Source organism: Marmota flaviventris, chromosome 1 (assembly GCF_047511675.1).
Source record: "Marmota flaviventris isolate mMarFla1 chromosome 1, mMarFla1.hap1, whole genome shotgun sequence".
NCBI lineage: Eukaryota > Metazoa > Chordata > Mammalia > Rodentia > Sciuridae > Marmota > Marmota flaviventris.
Window position 1 is genome coordinate 204,798,052 of NC_092498.1, and position 6,000 is coordinate 204,804,051.

The following is a 6,000-nucleotide window of genomic DNA, read 5'->3' on the forward strand; positions in this document are numbered from 1 at the left end:
CACCCCAACCACTCATCTTAAGTAAGGGTCCAGCAACTTGATTAGGTGGCTAGGGGTTCCAGCTGGGCCTTAGCTTCCCGCAGTTGGGTAATGGTAAGGGGCACGTTTCCAAAGATGAATGCATGGGGTTTGGTCTGCTTTTATGCCTCATTGCTATTGGTGTCCCTTCTCCCATTCAGGTATTGGAGCTTCCTGTTTTCCCTTGAGTATGTAAATTTCCTTCTCATTCCAAGAAAGTTGCAAGTGGCTGACTTCATTTTCTTTGGGCTTGGCCAATGAATGCTATGACTCATCATTTGGGCAACCCTGATTGGTTAGGAGTGGGGGCATGGACCTGTGCAAGCCAAAACTTAGTCCCGGGAATTTTTTAAAAATATTTTTTTAGTTGTTGATGAACTTTTTATTTTATTTGCTTATTTATATGTGGTGCTAGGAATCGAACCCAGTGCCTCACACATATGAGGCAAGTGCTCTACCGCTGAGCTACAACTCCAGCTCCCGGGGAGGATTTTTTTTTTAATATTTTGTTTTAATTGTAGTTGGACACAATACCTTTATTTTATTGTTATGTGGTGCTGAGGATCAAACCCAGTGCCCCGCACATGCTAGGTGAGCACTCTACTGCTGAGCCACAACCCCAACCCCAGTCCCAGGGATTTTGATGGACTGAATGGGCACAGGGAACCTTCCTTCTGCAGGGGTTTCTATGATGTTAAGGTGCAGGTCTCAAGACTCCTCTAAGAAATGGCATCCTGAATAGAAACCTTCCTGAAACCAGATATTCAGAAATATCTCTCTCCTGTTCTCTACTTCCCAGTTCATATCCTAGAGACATCTGAAGTTTCTTGCATGTACTACCCAAATGTTTGTGCTCATTCCAGCAATCAAACAACCATGCATACACATCCAACCCTTGGTATTCTCAGGGGATTGGTTCCAGGACTCCCTATGGATCCCAAAATCTGAAGACGCTCAAGTTCTTCATACGAAATAGCATAATTTGCATAGAACCTACATAGTCTCTCATATAATTTAAAAACAGCTCTACATGACTTATAATACTGAATACAATGTAAATGACATGAAAATAGTTATACTGAGTTTTTAGGGAACCATGACAAAAATAAAGTTGGGGCTCAGAGGTAGAGCACTAGCATGCAATGAGGCACTGGGTTTGAGCCTTATCACCAAATAAAGAATAAAATAAAGATATTGTGTCCACCTATAACTAAAAAATAATAAATATTTTTTAAAAAGTCTATATATACTTAGTATGATACAATTTTGGGGGGTATGGGGGATTGAACTCAGGGTCCACATCCTACTGGGCCACATCCCAGCCCTATTTTGTATTTTATTTAGACATGGTGTCTTCCTGAGTTGAGTAGTATCTCACCATTGCTGAGACTGGCTTTGAACTTGAGATTCTCCTGCCTCTGCCTCCCGAGCCTCTGAGATTACAGGAGTGCGTCTATGACACAATTTTTGCCACAAATATTTTCTTTTTTTCCCCTTTTTGATACTGGGAACTGAACCCAGGGGCACTTAACCACGGAGCCACATCCCCAGCCCATTTTAAAACTTTATTTTACTTATTTATTTTTATGTATGAATGTATGTATGTATTTTTATGGTGCTGAGGATTGAATCCAGTGCCTCACACGTGGTAGGCAAGCACTGGACCACTAAACTACAAACCCAGCACCCCCACCGATTTTTATGTTGTATTTGGAGGCAGGGTGTTGCTAAGTTTCTTAGGGCCTCGCTAAATTGCTGAGGCTGGCTTTGAACTTGCAATCCTACTGTCTCAGCCTCTAGAGCCACTGGGATTATAGGTGTGCACCACCATATGTGGCTGCTCCAAATATTTTCAGTCTACAGTTAGTTGAATCTTTGAGTATTGAGAGCTGACTGTATCATTTCTTTTCCCCATTTTTACCTGTGATAGTGTGCAACACATACTTTCTTCTATTGTGGCAAAATATACATAAAACTCACCATTTTAACAGAAAAACATAGCAACATAAAATTACATTAATATAACGACATAAAAACATCAATACAAAACCACAAAATCATGTTGATATAATAAAATGACATAAGAACATAATATAAAGTTAATCATTTTAATCCAGGAGTGGTAATGCATGCCTATAATCTCAGCTCTGAGGGTGGAGGACTAAAGCAGGAGGATTATGCGTTCAAGGTCAGCCTCAGCAACAGAGGGAGACTCTGTCTCAAGATTTTTTAAAAAATAAATAAATAACATTTTAAAGTGAACAATTCAGGGATTGGCAACGTGGCTCAGTGACAGATTGCTTGCCTAGCCTGTTCAAGGCTCTGGGTTCCATCCCCAAAACTGGAAAAAAAAAAATTGAAGTGATTGATTGACAGGCAGTTAGGATGTTTATGTATTGTGCAGCCATCTATTTCTACCTAGATCCAAGATATTTTCAAAGAAACCCCCTTACCCATTAAGCAGTTTCTCCTCATTCCTCTACCGCCTTGGCAACTGCTCATCTGCTCTCTGTCTCCATGGTCTGCCTGTTCTGGATATCTCCTATTAATGGAATCATGCAACATATGGTCTTTTGTTTCTGGCTCCTTTCATTCTGCATAATATTTTCAAGGTTGGTCCACATGCTAGCACAGATCAACACTTCATTTCTCCTTATGAGTAATGTTTCCTGGTATGTGCTGTGGTTGGATACATCCTCCAAGGCCCATGTGCCTGGTCCCCAGCCTGTGACCTTGTGGGGAGGTGCTGGAACATTGAGGAGGTATGTCACATCTCACGACTAAACACTCTGGGTCACTCCAGGTGAATTGGGCTGCATGAAATAACCACACAGAGACAGAGAAATACCTTTTTCTTTGGGTCTTGTGACTGGTCTTCCACCGACCTTAGGAGTCTGTGAAAAGAGAGAGAGAGCCACCGGAATTCTTTATTCTTACATAGGGAACACACAGGGGAGGTTCCATGGAGCACTGTATTCCAAAAAGGGCAAAGGGGTAGGATTACAAAGTGACAGATGAGTGTGGCTCAACCCCTCTGGGTGTCACCTTCTCCTAGGGCCTCACCTTGTTAGTCTTGGGAAAAGGCTAACCTGAGGGAGAGAAAAGACAGAGTCACCAATCATGGCACTACAGCGCCAGACTACAGTGACCTTTCAGGTCCCTGTGGTGCATCAGGACTTAAAGGTGCGTGCATTTGGAGTGGCTCCCCACAGAGGTAGGGACCTAGTGGAAGGAAGTTGGATCTTTGGGGGTCGTGCCCTGGCAGGAGACAGGCTCTGGCCCCTCCTGTCTCTCTGTTTCCAAACCACTGAGAGGTGAGTAACCTCTTCCACCTTGCCATGATGTACTTACTGTGCCTCCACAAGCCCAAACACAAGGGCCAGGAGACCATCAGCTGAAGGCACCAGTCAAAATAATTTTTTTCCCATAAGTTGATTATTTCAGGTATTTTGAAACCGGAACAGAAAGCCAACAGTTTATATATTCTGTGTGTGTGTGTGTGTGTGTGTGTGTGTGTGTGTGTGTGTGTGTTGAAGCTCAAACCCAGGGCCTCACACATGCTAGGCAAGCACTTTTACCATTGAGTCACATCCTGGTCCCCTGTAGGTAGCACATGCTATTTATTCATTTGTTGACGGATATTTGAAATGTTCCCACTTTGGGCTATTGTGAATAATGCTGCTATGACCATTAATGTGCTCTCTCTCTCTCTCTCTCTCTCTCTCACACACACACACACACACACACACACACACACACACAAAACCAGGGACACTTTACCATAGAGCTACATCCCCAGTCCTTTGGTTTTTATTTCAAGACAGTGTCGTGCTGAGTTGCTTAAGGCCTTGCTAAGTTGCTGAGGCTAACCTTGAACTTGTGATCCTTTTGCCTCAGCCTTCTAAATTGCTGGGATTATAGGCATGCCTCACGGTGCTTGGCCCAATATATAATTTGTTTTTAAAATATTTTATTTTTAAACATTTTTTATAACTTTATTTATTTATTAAGTGGTGCTGAGGATCGAACCCAGTATCTCACATGTGCTAGGCAAGTGCTCTACCACTGAGCCACAACTCCCGCCCTACAAATTTTTTAGTAAGTTTCTTGTCAACATATAAAGACCTCCTCCATTCTCTCTCTCTCTCTTTTTTTTTTTTTTTTTGATGATGCTGGGGATGGAACCCACGGCCTTGTGCATACCAGGCAAGTGCTCTACCACTCAGCTACACCACCTGCTCTTATTTTGAGACCGAGTCTCACTGAGTTGCCCAGGCTGGCCTCAAACTTGCAATCTTCCTGCCTCAGACTCCTGAGCAGCTAGTATTACAGATGTGTACCACCACTTCTTTTGTTGTTGTTGTTAGTAATAAGCATTCACATCATCTCACACAAAGGCTGGAAGATCATCTCAGGAGTTGTTTGCTCAAGAGATCAAAGTTGTGTTTTTATATTGGTCTCTACTTCTTAAGAGATAGGATTAGTTGATGCTCTGCCATTAATGGACACTCACCTGTTTCACACATCCTTGCCAGCATTGGGTGTTGTCACTTTTTTTTTTTTTTTTCTTGGAGACATGATCTGGTTATGTTGCTCAAGTGAGCCTGGAATTCTGGGGCTTAAGTGATCCTCCTGCCTTGGCCTCCTGAGTAGCTTGAATTTCAGGCACACATACATCACTGTGCCTGGCTCTATTTTAACTTTTGACCTTGGCCAATCTGTGAGGTGAAGATGATCTCTCAAATGTTGTCACTTGAGATTTTTCATGGGCAAACTAAACATCCCACTACCACAACTGATTTTGACCTTGGGCACACTGTTGTCACTGATCTATGCAAGGCCCTCTGGTTAGATTTGTTTATTCCTTTTTATTTATATGCCCTTTCTTTTATGTTTTGAAAAATGTGCATTATTTTGTAGAGCATATGTTGTAGCTGAAGAGCTGGTATTTCCTGTTCTGTGAACTATTTGCTTATATATTTTGCCTGTTTGACTATTGGATTATTAGTCTTTGCTTATTGATCTTTAGGTGCTCTATAAAGAAGGCAGTAAGACCTTTACCTCTGATTTGAAAAATTGTTTTCCAGGTTTTTCATTTGTCTTCTGACCTTGCTTATGGTGGATATTTAATTTTTTTTTCTTGACACTATTGCTTTTATTTTTTAAATTACTTTTAATAATGTTTTGGTACCAGGAGTTGAAACCAGGGGCACTTAGTCACACAGCCACATCTCCAGCCCTCCCCATTTTAATATTTTTTCCACAATATCTTTATTCTATTTACTTATTTTTATATGGTGCTGAGGATCCAACCAGGGACCTCACATATGCTACCACTGAACGATAGCCCCAGACCTCTCCAGCCCTATTTTTTTTTCTAAGATAGATACAATATTTTTATTTTATTTATTTATTTTTATCTGGTGCTGAGGATCGAACCCAGTGCCTCTCATATGTGAGGCATGCACTCTACCACTGAGCTATAACCCCAACCCCTCTCCAGCCCTTTTTATATTTTACTTTGAAAGAGGGACTCACTGAGTCACTTAGCACCTCACCGTTGCTGAGGCTGGCTTTGAACTGGTGAGCCTCCTGCCTCAGCCTCCTGGGTTGCTGGGATCACAGACGTGCACCATCACATCCGACACCATTATTGCTTTTATAGTTAAAGCCCAGATTCCTTCACATGGCCCTGAATGGCTGACCCTTTGTCTCTGACCCTCTGACCTCTCTCTCTTCACTCTCTGCCTCTTTAACTCTGCTTCAGCCACTATAAGCTCATTGCTGTTTTTCAGATGAGTTATGAACCCTCTTGTGCCTTATATTATAAATATTAACTCCTATTAATTGTTTACATTGAATCTCACTGTGACGTTTCCATACATGCATATATCCTATCCATCCCACCACTGCCTTCTATGGCCCTTCCCTCTCCCCATCTCCGTGTCTCCTTTCCCTTCCCTAATGGTTTCTATCTATGAA